The sequence below is a fragment of the Staurois parvus genome, unplaced genomic scaffold, assembly GCF_062004578.1.
Source record: "Staurois parvus isolate SC_StPar_1 unplaced genomic scaffold, SC_StPar_1.0 ptg000081l, whole genome shotgun sequence".
NCBI lineage: Eukaryota > Metazoa > Chordata > Amphibia > Anura > Ranidae > Staurois > Staurois parvus.
The window spans coordinates 9966604-9982272 of NW_028317877.1; positions in this window are offsets into that span (position 1 = coordinate 9966604).

The following is a 15669-nucleotide window of genomic DNA, read 5'->3' on the forward strand; positions in this document are numbered from 1 at the left end:
AATATGGAAGTTAACATACCCATTGGGATGTATAACCTACAATACCATTGGTTCATAGAGTTCTCAAGAAGTTTAAAATCCTGCAAATTTTTGAATATGCTAACTTACAACAGCTTTTAGCTGAAACCAAGCTGTCTGCATCTTCTATATTTTAAATTTCAGAAATATTCCTCAGGTGAAAGGTATAAAATATATAGAGTTCTCCTGCTCACACATTCGGATTTTACTTCATAATCAAAACTGCTAAGATTAGCTGTTGCTTAAACCTCTGAATAGAGTTTACATTACCAAAAAAGCCCTATTGTTATGCTGAGATTGCAAGTGGTACCACCTGTGGCTTTGAGAGGCAAGGCCCTATTTACATTTACCCACTGGAATGTCCTCCCTCTGCAACACATATGAAAACTTACCTGGGTATTCATTGGATAATGGAGTATTCCCCCTTGCTTATAAAGGCCTGGAAGTTAGAGAGAAGTAAGTGTTTAAAGAAGACCTGAAGATAACTCAAAACCATCGCTGTTTTCAACCATGAGGTAAGCCTCACTTCATACTTTCTAATCAAAATCATTTTTTTTCAGATAAGAGAAGATCTTGGATACTTTTGTCCCTATTTACATGACCCAAAACAAAGCACTATCTTGTGTTCCATTGCTGGTGAGAAAGTGCTTCCTGTTTTGGGCAATGTGGGAACTGGGTTAAACCTTCCAGATGAAACGAGGAGCATCAGAGTGGCCAGTCCTCTACTCTCAATGCTTTCAACTCAGTCAAAGCAGAGCACTGTACCTTGTTAGAAAAATCTCGGCTTTAAAACCTTGTTTTTTAACATGTAAGTGCCACCTTGTTTGACCAAGGTGAGAACCAGATTATCTGCAACCACAGCCACAATGCCTTTCCCTAACAGCCATTTCAGACATATTAGCGCGCAAAACTCCAAACGGAGCACTTTTCTGTGATGACGTATTGGAAGTGTGCTCTTCTGTTTGGGGTATTGTGTGACCAGACTTACTTGGATAGAACATTCATGAAGTTACTTGGAGAAAGCTCAATTTCATTAAAACGTTTCTCATGAAACCTAGGAATCAACATAAAAATCATCAAGGTTCTTGGTTTGACAATTGTGAACTATGTTTAGGGTTAGATAGCAATATTATTTCCAAGAGTTATTTTTGGTAGACCGGAGTGATCAAGTGGAAATTTGCTTTTATCCTTGTGATTTTTATGTCTGCAGATAAGTCAAATGAAAGCACTTTCTTATATGTTGGGATTTCACTGAGTGCTTTTTGTTTGGTTGGTCTTTAAACTGTGAATACTCATATTCTTTTTCATTGGTTAAGTGATTTGAAACATATTTGGGATGGAAGCAGGACTATTGCTTTGCATAGCTAAATGTGTTTTATTTTCTAAACACTCTTTCTGATTCTTTTAAATCATTTTAAACAAAATGCTGTCAAAGAATTTAGGAAGAGATGCTCCTTGGTACAGTGCTTTTTGGTGGCTTTTTTCTATACCCTGTGACTTTGGATTTTGGCTTTCATAGTTGCAAGTTACAATATGGAAGTTAACATACCCATTGGGATGTATAACCTACAATACCATTGGTTCATAGAGTTCTCAAGAAGTTTAAAATTGTGCAAATTTTTGAATATGCTAACTTGCAACAGCTTTTAGCTGAAACCAAGCTGTCTGCATCTTCTATATTTTAAATTTCAGAAATATTCCTCAGGTGAAAGGTATAAAATATATAGAGTTCTCCTGCTCACACATTCGGATTTTACTTCATAATCAAAACTGCTAAGATTAGCTGTTGCTTAAACCTCTGAATAGAGTTTACATTACCAAAAACGCCCTATTGTTATGCTGAGATTGCAACTGGTACCACCTGTGGCTTTGAGAGGCAAGGCCCTATTTACATTTGACCCACTGGAATGTCCTCCCTCTGCAACACAAAAGAAAACTTACCTGGGTATTCATTGGATAATGGAGTATTCCCCCTTGCTTATAAAGGCCTGGAAGTTAGAGAGAAGTAAGTGTTTAAAGAAGACCTGAAGATAACTCAAAACCATCGCTGTTTTCAACCATGAGGTAAGCCTCACTTCATACTTTCTAATCAAAATTATTTTTTTTCAGATAAGAGAAGATCTTGGATATTTTTGTCACTATTTACATCACCCAAAACAAAGCACTATCTTGTGTTCCATTGCTGGTGAGAAAGTGCTTCCTGTTTTGGGCAATGTGGGAACTGGGTTAAACCTTCCAGATGAAACGAGGAGCATCAGAGTGGCCAGTCCTCTACTCTCAATGCTTTCAACTCAGTCAAAGCAGAGCACTGTACCTTGTTAGAAAAATCTCGGCTTTAAAACCTTGTTTTTTAACATGTAAGTGTCACCTTGTTTGACCAAGGTGAGAAGCAGATTATCTGCAACCACAGCCACAATGCCTTTCCCTAACAGCCATTTCAGACATATTAGCGTGCAAAACTCCAAACGGAGCACTTTTCTGTGATGACGTATTGGAAGTGTGCTCTTCTGTTTGGGGTATTGTGTGACCAGACTTACTTGGATAGAACATTCATGAAGTTACTTGGAGAAAGCTCAATTTCATTAAAACGTTTCTCATGAAACCTAGGAATCAACATAGAAATCATCAAGGTTCTTGCTTTGACAAATGTGAACTATGTTTAGGGTTAGATAGCAATATTATTTCCAAGAGTTATTTTTGGTAGACCGGAGTGATCAAGTAGAAATTTGCTTTTATCCTTGTGATTTTTATGTCTGCAGATAAGTCAAAGGAAAGCACTTTCTTATATGTTGGGATTTCACTGAGTGCTTTTTGTTTGGTTGGTCTTTAAACTGTGAATACTCATATTCTTTTTCATTGGTTAAGTGATTTGAAACATATTTGGGATGGAAGCAGGACTATTGTTTTGCATAGCTAAATGTGTTTTATTTTCTAAACACTCTTTCTGATTCTTTTAAATCATTTTAAACAAAATGCTGTCAAAGAATTTAGGAAGAGATGCTCCCTGGTACTGTGCTTTTTGGTGGCTTTTTTCTATACCCTGTGACTTTGGATTTTGGCTTTCATAGTTGCAAGTTACAATATGGAAGTTAACATACCCATTGGGATGTATAACCTACAATACCATTGGTTCATAGAGTTCTCAAGAAGTTTAAAATCCTGCAAATTTTTGAATATGCTAACTTACAACAGCTTTTAGCTGAAACCAAGCTGTCTGCATCTTCTATATTTTAAATTTCAGAAATATTCCTCAGATGAAAGGTATAAAATATAGGGAGTTCTCCTGCTCACACATTCGGATTTTACTTCATAATCAAAACTGCTAAGATTAGCTGTTGCTTAAACCTCTGAATAGAGTTTACATTACCAAAAACGCCCTATTGTTATGCTGAGATTGCAACTGGTACCACCTGTGGCTTTGAGAGGCAAGGCCCTATTTACATTTGACCCACTGGAATGTCCTCCCTCTGCAACACAAAAGAAAACTTACCTGGGTATTCATTGGAAAATGGAGTATTCCCCCTTGCTTTAAAGGCCTGGAAGTTAGAGAGAAGTAAGTGTTTAACGAAGACCTGAAGATAACTCAAAACCATCACTGTTTTCAACCATGAGGTAAGCCTCACTTCATACTTTCTAATCAAAATCATTTTTTTTCAGATAAGAGAAGATCTTGGATACTTTTGTCCCTATTTACATGACCCAAAACAAAGCACTATCTTGTGTTCCATTGCTGGTGAGAAAGTGCTTCCTGTTTTGGGCAATGTGGGAACTGGGTTAAACCTTCCAGATGAAATGAGGAGCATCAGAGTGGCCAGTCCTCTACTTTCAATGCTTTCAACTCAGTCAAAGCAGAGCACTGTACCTTATTAGAAAAATCTCGGCTTTAAAACCTTGTTTTTTAACATGTAAGTGTCACCTTGTTTGACCAAGGTGAGAAGCAGATTATCTGCAACCACAGCCACAATACCTTTCCCTAACAGCCATTTCAGACATATTAGCGCGCAAAACTCCAAACGGAGCACTTTTCTGTGATGACGTATTGGAAGTGTGCTCTTCTGTTTTGGGTATTGTGTGACCAGACTTACTTGGATAGAACATTCATGAAGTTACTTGGAGAAAGCTCAATTTCATTAAAACGTTTCTCATGAAACCTAGGAATCAACATAAAAATCATCAAGGTTCTTGGTTTGACAATTGTGAACTATGTTTAGGGTTAGATAGCAATATTATTTCCAAGAGTTATTTTTGGTAGACCGGAGTGATCAAGTGGAAATTTGCTTTATCCTTGTGATTTTTATGTCTGCAGATAAGTCAAATGAAAGCACTTTCTTATATGTTGGGATTTCACTGAGTGCTTTTTGTTTGGTTGGTCTTTAAACTGTGAATACTCATATTCTTTTTCATTGGTTAAGTGATTTGAAACATATTTGGGATGGAAGCAGGACTATTGCTTTGCATAGCTAAATGTGTTTTGTTTTCTAAACACTCTTTCTGATTCTTTTAAATCATTTTAAACAAAATGCTGTCAAAGAATTTAGGAAGAGATGCTCCTTGGTACAGTGCTTTTTGGTGGCTTTTTTCTATACCCTGTGACTTTGGATTTTGGCTTTCATAGTTGCAAGTTACAATATGGAAGTTAACATACCCATTGTGATGTATAACCTACAATACCATTGGTTCATAGAGTTCTCAAGAAGTTTAAAATCCTGCAAATTTTTGAATATGCTAACTTACAACAGCTTTTAGCTGAAACCAAGCTGTCTGCATCTTCTATATTTTAAATTTCAGAAATATTCCTCAGGTGAAAGGTATAAAATATATAGAGTCCTCCTGCTCACACATTCGGATTTTACTTCATAATCAAAACTGCTAAGATTAGCTGTTGCTTAAACCTCTGAATAGAGTTTACATTACCAAAAACGCCCTATTGTTATGCTGAGTTTGCAACTGGTACCACCTGTGGCTTTGAGAGGCAAGGCCCTATTTACATTTGACCCACTGGAATGTCCTCCCTCTGCAACACAAAAGAAAACTTACCTGGGTATTCATTGGAAAATGGAGTATTCCCCCTTGCTTTAAAGGCCTGGAAGTTAGAGAGAAGTAAGTGTTTAAAGAAGACCTGAAGATAACTCAAAACCATCGCTGTTTTCAACCATGAGGTAAGCCTCACTTCATACTTTCTAATCAAAATCATTTTTTTTCAGATAAGAGAAGATCTTGGATACTTTTGTCCCTATTTACATGACCCAAAACAAAGCACTATCTTGTGTTCCATTGCTGGTGAGAAAGTGCTTCCTGTTTTGGGCAATGTGGGAACTGGGTTAAACCTTCCAGATGAAATGAGGAGCATCAGAGTGGCCAGTCCTCTACTTTCAATGCTTTCAACTCAGTCAAAGCAGAGCACTGTACCTTATTAGAAAAATCTCGGCTTTAAAACCTTGTTTTTTAACATGTAAGTGTCACCTTGTTTGACCAAGGTGAGAAGCAGATTATCTGCAACCACAGCCACAATACCTTTCCCTAACAGCCATTTCAGACATATTAGCGCGCAAAACTCCAAACGGAGCACTTTTCTGTGATGACGTATTGGAAGTGTGCTCTTCTGTTTGGGGTATTGTGTGACCAGACTTACTTGGATAGAACATTCATGAAGTTACTTGGAGAAAGCTCAATTTCATTAAAACTTTTCTCATGAAACCTAGGAATCAACATAAAAATCATCAAGGTTCTTGGTTTGACAATTGTGAACTATGTTTAGGGTTAGATAGCAATATTATTTCCAAGAGTTATTTTTGGTAGACCGGAGTTATCAAGTGGAAATTTGCTTTTATCCTTGTGATTTTTATGTCTGCAGATAAGTCAAATGAAAGCACTTTCTTATATGTTGGGATTTCACTGAGTGCTTTTTGTTTGGTTGGTCTTTAAACTGTGAATACTCATATTCTTTTTCATTGGTTAAGTGATTTGAAACATATTTGGGATGGAAGCAGGACTATTGCTTTGCATAGCTAAATGTGTTTTATTTTCTAAACACTCTTTCTGATTCTTTTAAATCAATTTAAACAAAATGCTGTCAAAGAATTTAGGAAGAGATGCTCCTTGGTACAGTGCTTTTTGGTGGCTTTTTTCTATACCCTGTGACTTTGGATTTTGGCTTTCATAGTTGCAAGTTACAATATGGAAGTTAACATACCCATTGTGATGTATAACCTACAATACCATTGGTTCATAGAGTTCTCAAGAAGTTTAAAATCCTGCAAATTTTTGAATATGCTAACTTACAACAGCTTTTAGCTGAAACCAAGCTGTCTGCATCTTCTATATTTTAAATTTCAGAAATATTCCTCAGGTGAAAGGTATAAAATATATAGAGTCCTCCTGCTCACACATTCGGATTTTACTTCATAATCAAAACTGCTAAGATTAGCTGTTGCTTAAACCTCTGAATAGAGTTTACATTACCAAAAACGCCCTATTGTTATGCTGAGTTTGCAACTGGTACCACCTGTGGCTTTGAGAGGCAAGGCCCTATTTACATTTGACCCACTGGAATGTCCTCCCTCTGCAACACAAAAGAAAACTTACCTGGGTATTCATTGGAAAATGGAGTATTCCCCCTTGCTTTAAAGGCCTGGAAGTTAGAGAGAAGTAAGTGTTTAAAGAAGACCTGAAGATAACTCAAAACCATCGCTGTTTTCAACCATGAGGTAAGCCTCACTTCATACTTTCTAATCAAAATCATTTTTTTTCAGATAAGAGAAGATCTTGGATACTTTTGTCCCTATTTACATGACCCAAAACAAAGCACTATCTTGTGTTCCATTGCTGGTGAGAAAGTGCTTCCTGTTTTGGGCAATGTGGGAACTGGGTTAAACCTTCCAGATGAAATGAGGAGCATCAGAGTGGCCAGTCCTCTACTTTCAATGCTTTCAACTCAGTCAAAGCAGAGCACTGTACCTTTTTAGAAAAATCTCGGCTTTAAAACCTTGTTTTTTAACATGTAAGTGTCACCTTGTTTGACCAAGGTGAGAAGCAGATTATCTGCAACCACAGCCACAATACCTTTCCCTAACAGCCATTTCAGACATATTAGCGCGCAAAACTCCAAACGGAGCACTTTTCTGTGATGACGTATTGGAAGTGTGCTCTTCTGTTTGGGGTATTGTGTGACCAGACTTACTTGGATAGAACATTCATGAAGTTACTTGGAGAAAGCTCAATTTCATTAAAACTTTTCTCATGAAAACTAGGAATCAACATAAAAATCATCAAGGTTCTTGGTTTGACAATTGTGAACTATGTTTAGGGTTAGATAGCAATATTATTTCCAAGAGTTATTTTTGGTAGACCGGAGTTATCAAGTGGAAATTTGTTTTTATCCTTGTGATTTTTATGTCTGCAGATAAGTCAAATGAAAGCACTTTCTTATATGTTGGGATTTCACTGAGTGCTTTTTGTTTGGTTGGTCTTTAAACTGTGAATACTCATATTCTTTTTCATTGGTTAAGTGATTTGAAACATATTTGGGATGGAAGCAGGACTATTGCTTTGCATAGCTAAATGTGTTTTATTTTCTAAACACTCTTTCTGATTCTTTTAAATCAATTTAAACAAAATGCTGTCAAAGAATTTAGGAAGAGATGCTCCTTGGTACAGTGCTTTTTGGTGGCTTTTTTCTATACCCTGTGACTTTGGATTTTGGCTTTCATAGTTGCAAGTTACAATATGGAAGTTAACATACCCATTGGGATGTATAACCTACAATACCATTGGTTCATAGAGTTCTCAAGAAGTTTAAAATCCTGCAAATTTTTGAATATGCTAACTTACAACAGCTTTTAGCTGAAACCAAGCTGTCTGCATCTTCTATATTTTAAATTTCAGAAATATTCCTCAGGTGAAAGTTATAAAATATATAGAGTTCTCCTGCTCACACATTCGGATTTTACTTCATAATCAAAACTGCTAAGATTAGCTGTTGCTTAAACCTCTGAATAGAGTTTACATTACCAAAAACGCCCTATTGTTATGCTGAGATTGCAACTGGTATCACCTGTGGCTTTGAGAGGCAAGGCCCTATTTACATTTGACCCACTGGAATGTCCTCCCTCTGCAACACAAAAGAAAACTCACCTGGGTATTCTTTGGATAATGGAGTATTCCCCCTTGCTTATAAAGGCCTGGAAGTTAGAGAGAAGTAAGTGTTTAAAGAAGACCTGAAGATAACTCAAAACCATCGCTGTTTTCAACCATGAGGTAAGCCTCACTTCATACTTTCTAATCAAAATCATTTTTTTTCAGATAAGAGAAGATCTTGCATACTTTTGTCCCTATTTACATGACCCAAAACAAAGCACTATCTTGTGTTCCATTGCTGGTGAGAAAGTGCTTCCTGTTTTGGGCAATGTGGGAACTGGGTTAAACCTTCCAGATGAAATGAGGAGCATCAGAGTGGCCAGTCCTCTACATTCAATGCTTTCAACTCAGTCAAAGCAGAGCACTGTACCTTATTAGAAAAATCTCGGCTTTAAAACCTTGTTTTTTAACATGTAAGTGTCACCTTGTTTGACCAAGGTGAGAAGCAGATTATCTGCAACCACAGCCACAATGCCTTTCCCTAACAGCCATTTCAGACATATTAGCGCGCAAAACTCCAAACGGAGCACTTTTCTGTGATGACGTATTGGAAGTGTGCTCTTCTGTTTGGGGTATTGTGTGACCAGACTTACTTGGATAGAACATTCATGAAGTTACTTGGAGAAAGCTCAATTTCATTAAAACGTTTCTCATGAAACCTAGGAATCAACATAAAAATCATCAAGGTTCTTGGTTTGACAATTGTGAACTATGTTTAGGGTTAGATAGCAATATTATTTCCAAGAGTTATTTTTGGTAGACCGGAGTGATCAAGTGGAAATTTGCTTTTATCCTTGTGATTTTTATGTCTGCAGATAAGTCAAATGAAAGCACTTTCTTATATGTTGGGATTTCACTGAGTGCTTTTTGTTTGGTTGGTCTTTAAACTGTGAATACTCATATTCTTTTTCATTGGTTAAGTGATTTGAAACATATTTGGGATGGAAGCAGGACTATTGCTTTGCATAGCTAAATGTGTTTTATTTTCTAAACACTCTTTCTGATTCTTTTAAATCATTTTAAACAAAATGCTGTCAAAGAATTTAGGAAGAGATGCTCTTTGGTACAGTGCTTTTTGGTGGCTTTTTTCTATACCCTGTGACTTTGGATTTTGGCTTTCATAGTTGCAAGTTACAATATGGAAGTTAACATACCCATTGGGATGTATAACCTACAATACCATTGGTTCATAGAGTTCTCAAGAAGTTTAAAATCCTGCAAATTTTTGAATATGCTAACTTACAACAGCTTTTAGCTGAAACCAAGCTGTCTGCATCTTCTATATTTTAAATTTCAGAAATATTCCTCAGGTGAAAGGTATAAAATATATAGAGTTCTCCTGCTCACACATTCGGATTTTACTTCATAATCAAAACTGCTAAGATTAGCTGTTGCTTAAACCTCTGAATAGAGTTTACATTACCAAAAACGCCCTATTGTTATGCTGAGATTGCAACTGGTACCACCTGTGGCTTTGAGAGGCAAGGCCCTATTTACATTTGACCCACTGGAATGTCCTCCCTTTGCAACACAAAAGAAAACTCACCTGGGTATTCTTTGGATAATGGAGTATTCCCCCTTGCTTATAAAGGCCTGGAAGTTAGAGAGAAGTAAGTGTTTAAAGAAGATATGAAGATAACTCAAAACCATCGCTGTTTTCAACCATGAGGTAAGCCTCACTTCATACTTTCTAATCAAAATCATTTTTTTTCAGATAAGAGAAGATCTTGGATACTTTTGTCCCTATTTACATGACCCAAAACAAAGCACTATCTTGTGTTCCATTGCTGGTGAGAACGTGCTTCCTGTTTTGGGCAATGTGGGAACTGGGTTAATCTTTCCAGATGAAATGAGGAGCATCAGAGTGGCCAGTCCTCTACTTTCAATGCTTTCAACTCAGTCAAAGCAGAGCACTGTACCTTATTAGAAAAATCTCGGCTTTAAAACCTTGTTTTTTAACATGTAAGTGTCACCTTGTTTGACCAAGGTGAGAAGCAGATTATCTGCAACCACAGCCACAATGCCTTTCCCTAACAGCCATTTCAGACATATTAGCGCGCAAAACTCCAAACAGAGCACTTTTCTGTGATGACGTATTGGAAGTGTGCTCTTCTGTTTGGGGTATTGTGTGACCAGACTTACTTGGATAGAACATTCATGAAGTTACATGGAGAAAGCTCAATTTCATTAAAACTTTTCTCATGAAAACTAGGAATCAACATAAAAATAATCAAGGTTCTTGGTTTGACAATTGTGAACTATGTTTAGGGTTAGATAGCAATATTATTTCCAAGAGTTATTTTTGGCAGACCGGAGTGATCAAGTGGAAATTTGCTTTATCCTTGTGATTTTTATGTCTGCAGATAAGTCAAATGAAAGCACTTTCTTATATGTTGGGATTTCACTGAGTGCTTTTTGTTTGGTTGGTCTTTAAACTGTGAATACTCATATTCTTTTTCATTGGTTAAGTGATTTGAAACATATTTGGGATGGAAGCAGGACTATTGCTTTGCATAGCTAAATGTGTTTTATTTTCTAAACACTCTTTCTGATTCTTTTAAATCATTTTAAACAAAATGCTGTCAAAGAATTTAGGAAGAGATGCTCCTTGGTACAGTGCTTTTTGGTGGCTTTTTTCTATACCCTGTGACTTTGGATTTTGGCTTTCATAGTTGCAAGTTACAATATGGAAGTTAACATACCCATTGGGATGTATAACCTACAATACCATTGGTTCATAGAGTTCTCAAGAAGTTTAAAATCCTGCAAATTTTTGAATATGCTAACTTACAACAGCTTTTAGCTGAAACCAAGCTGTCTGCATCTTCTATATTTTAAATTTCAGAAATATTCCTCAGATGAAAGGTATAAAATATAGGGAGTTCTCCTGCTCACACATTCGGATTTTACTTCATAATCAAAACTGCTAAGATTAGCTGTTGCTTAAACCTCTGAATAGAGTTTACATTACCAAAAACGCCCTATTGTTATGCTGAGATTGCAACTGGTACCACCTGTGGCTTTGAGAGGCAAGGCCCTATTTACATTTGACCCACTGGAATGTCCTCCCTCTGCAACACAAAAGAAAACTTACCTGGGTATTCATTGGAAAATGGAGTATTCCCCCTTGCTTTAAAGGCCTGGAAGTTAGAGAGAAGTAAGTGTTTAACAAAGACCTGAAGATAACTCAAAACCATCGCTGTTTTCAACCATGAGGTAAGCCTCACTTCATACTTTCTAATCAAAATCATTTTTTTTCAGATAAGAGAAGATCTTGGATATTTTTGTCCCTATTTACATGACCCAAAACAAAGCACTATCTTGTGTTCCATTGCTGGTGAGAAAGTGCTTCCTGTTTTGGGCAATGTGGGAACTGGGTTAAACCTTCCAGATGAAATGAGGAGCATCAGAGTGGCCAGTCCTCTACTTTCAATGCTTTCAACTCAGTCAAAGCAGAGCACTGTACCTTATTAGAAAAATCTCGGCTTTAAAACCTTGTTTTTTAACATGTAAGTGTCACCTTGTTTGACCAAGGTGAGAAGCAGATTATCTGCAACCACAGCCACAATACCTTTCCCTAACAGCCATTTCAGACATATTAGCGCGCAAAACTCCAAACGGAGCACTTTTCTGTGATGACGTATTGGAAGTGTGCTCTTCTGTTTGGGGTATTGTGTGACCAGACTTTCTTGGATAGAACATTCATGAAGTTACTTGGAGAAAGCTCAATTTCATTAAAACGTTTCTCATGAAACCTAGGAATCAACATAAAAATCATCAAGGTTCTTGGTTTGACAATTGTGAACTATGTTTAGGGTTAGATAGCAATATTATTTCCAAGAGTTATTTTTGGTAGACCGGAGTGATCAAGTGGAAATTTGCTTTTATCCTTGTGATTTTTATGTCTGCAGATAAGTCAAATGAAAGCACTTTCTTATATGTTGGGATTTCACTGAGTGCTTTTTGTTTGGTTGGTCTTTAAACTGTGAATACTCATATTCTTTTTCATTGGTTAAGTGATTTGAAACATATTTGGGATGGAAGCAGGACTATTGCTTTGCATAGCTAAATGTGTTTTATTTTCTAAACACTCTTTCTGATTCTTTTAAATCATTTTAAACAAAATGCTGTCAAAGAATTTAGGAAGAGATGCTCCTTGGTACAGTGCTTTTTGGTGGCTTTTTTCTATACCCTGTGACTTTGGATTTTGGCTTTCATAGTTGCAAGTTACAATATGGAAGTTAACATACCCATTGGGATGTATAACCTACAATACCATTGGTTCATAGAGTTCTCAAGAAGTTTAAAATCCTGCAAATTTTTGAATATGCTAACTTACAACAGCTTTTAGCTGAAACCAAGCTGTCTGCATCTTCTATATTTTAAATTTCAGAAATATTCCTCAGGTGAAAGGTATAAAATATATAGAGTTCTCCTGCTCACACATTCGGATTTTACTTCATAATCAAAACTGCTAAGATTAGCTGTTGCTTAAACCTCTGAATAGAGTTTACATTACCAAAAACGCCCTATTGTTATGCTGAGATTGCAACTGGTACCACCTGTGGCTTTGAGAGGCAAGGCCCTATTTACATTTGACCCACTGGAATGTCCTCCCTCTGCAACACAAAAGAAAACTCACCTGGGTATTCTTTGGATAATGGAGTATTCCCCCTTGCTTATAAAGGCCTGGAAGTTAGAGAGAAGTAAGTGTTTAAAGAAGACCTGAAGATAACTCAAAACCATCGCTGTTTTCAACCATGAGGTAAGCCTCACTTCATACTTTCTAATCAAAATCATTTTTTTTCAGATAAGAGAAGATCTTGGATACTTTTGTCCCTATTTACATGACCCAAAACAAAGCACTATCTTGTGTTCCATTGCTGGTGAGAACGTGCTTCCTGTTTTGGGCAATGTGGGAACTGGGTTAAACCTTCCAGATGAAATGAGGAGCATCAGAGTGGCCAGTCCTCTACTTTCAATGCTTTCAACTCAGTCAAAGCAGAGCACTGTACCTTATTAGAAAAATCTCGGCTTTAAAACCTTGTTTTTTAACATGTAAGTGTCACCTTGTTTGACCAAGGTGAGAAGCAGATTATCTGCAACCACAGCCACAATGCCTTTCCCTAACAGCCATTTCAGACATATTAGCGTGCAAAACTCCAAACGGAGCACTTTTCTGTGATGACGTATTGGAAGTGTGCTCTTCTGTTTGGGGTATTGTGTGACCAGACTTACTTGGATAGAACATTCATGAAGTTACTTGGAGAAAGCTCAATTTCATTAAAACGTTTCTCATGAAACCTAGGAATCAACATAGAAATCATCAAGGTTCTTGCTTTGACAAATGTGAACTATGTTTAGGGTTAGATAGCAATATTATTTCCAAGAGTTATTTTTGGTAGACCGGAGTGATCAAGTAGAAATTTGCTTTTATCCTTGTGATTTTTATGTCTGCAGATAAGTCAAAGGAAAGCACTTTCTTATATGTTGGGATTTCACTGAGTGCTTTTTGTTTGGTTGGTCTTTAAACTGTGAATACTCATATTCTTTTTCATTGGTTAAGTGATTTGAAACATATTTGGGATGGAAGCAGGACTATTGTTTTGCATAGCTAAATGTGTTTTATTTTCTAAACACTCTTTCTGATTCTTTTAAATCATTTTAAACAAAATGCTGTCAAAGAATTTAGGAAGAGATGCTCCCTGGTACTGTGCTTTTTGGTGGCTTTTTTCTATACCCTGTGACTTTGGATTTTGGCTTTCATAGTTGCAAGTTACAATATGGAAGTTAACATACCCATTGGGATGTATAACCTACAATACCATTGGTTCATAGAGTTCTCAAGAAGTTTAAAATCCTGCAAATTTTTGAATATGCTAACTTACAACAGCTTTTAGCTGAAACCAAGCTGTCTGCATCTTCTATATTTTAAATTTCAGAAATATTCCTCAGATGAAAGGTATAAAATATAGGGAGTTCTCCTGCTCACACATTCGGATTTTACTTCATAATCAAAACTGCTAAGATTAGCTGTTGCTTAAACCTCTGAATAGAGTTTACATTACCAAAAACGCCCTATTGTTATGCTGAGATTGCAACTGGTACCACCTGTGGCTTTGAGAGGCAAGGCCCTATTTACATTTGACCCACTGGAATGTCCTCCCTCTGCAACACAAAAGAAAACTTACCTGGGTATTCATTGGAAAATGGAGTATTCCCCCTTGCTTTAAAGGCCTGGAAGTTAGAGAGAAGTAAGTGTTTAACGAAGACCTGAAGATAACTCAAAACCATCACTGTTTTCAACCATGAGGTAAGCCTCACTTCATACTTTCTAATCAAAATCATTTTTTTTCAGATAAGAGAAGATCTTGGATACTTTTGTCCCTATTTACATGACCCAAAACAAAGCACTATCTTGTGTTCCATTGCTGGTGAGAAAGTGCTTCCTGTTTTGGGCAATGTGGGAACTGGGTTAAACCTTCCAGATGAAATGAGGAGCATCAGAGTGGCCAGTCCTCTACTTTCAATGCTTTCAACTCAGTCAAAGCAGAGCACTGTACCTTATTAGAAAAATCTCGGCTTTAAAACCTTGTTTTTTAACATGTAAGTGTCACCTTGTTTGACCAAGGTGAGAAGCAGATTATCTGCAACCACAGCCACAATACCTTTCCCTAACAGCCATTTCAGACATATTAGCGCGCAAAACTCCAAACGGAGCACTTTTCTGTGATGACGTATTGGAAGTGTGCTCTTCTGTTTTGGGTATTGTGTGACCAGACTTACTTGGATAGAACATTCATGAAGTTACTTGGAGAAAGCTCAATTTCATTAAAACGTTTCTCATGAAACCTAGGAATCAACATAAAAATCATCAAGGTTCTTGGTTTGACAATTGTGAACTATGTTTAGGGTTAGATAGCAATATTATTTCCAAGAGTTATTTTTGGTAGACCGGAGTGATCAAGTGGAAATTTGCTTTATCCTTGTGATTTTTATGTCTGCAGATAAGTCAAATGAAAGCACTTTCTTATATGTTGGGATTTCACTGAGTGCTTTTTGTTTGGTTGGTCTTTAAACTGTGAATACTCATATTCTTTTTCATTGGTTAAGTGATTTGAAACATATTTGGGATGGAAGCAGGACTATTGCTTTGCATAGCTAAATGTGTTTTGTTTTCTAAACACTCTTTCTGATTCTTTTAAATCATTTTAAACAAAATGCTGTCAAAGAATTTAGGAAGAGATGCTCCTTGGTACAGTGCTTTTTGGTGGCTTTTTTCTATACCCTGTGACTTTGGATTTTGGCTTTCATAGTTGCAAGTTACAATATGGAAGTTAACATACCCATTGTGATGTATAACCTACAATACCATTGGTTCATAGAGTTCTCAAGAAGTTTAAAATCCTGCAAATTTTTGAATATGCTAACTTACAACAGCTTTTAGCTGAAACCAAGCTGTCTGCATCTTCTATATTTTAAATTTCAGAAATATTCCTCAGGTGAAAGGTATAA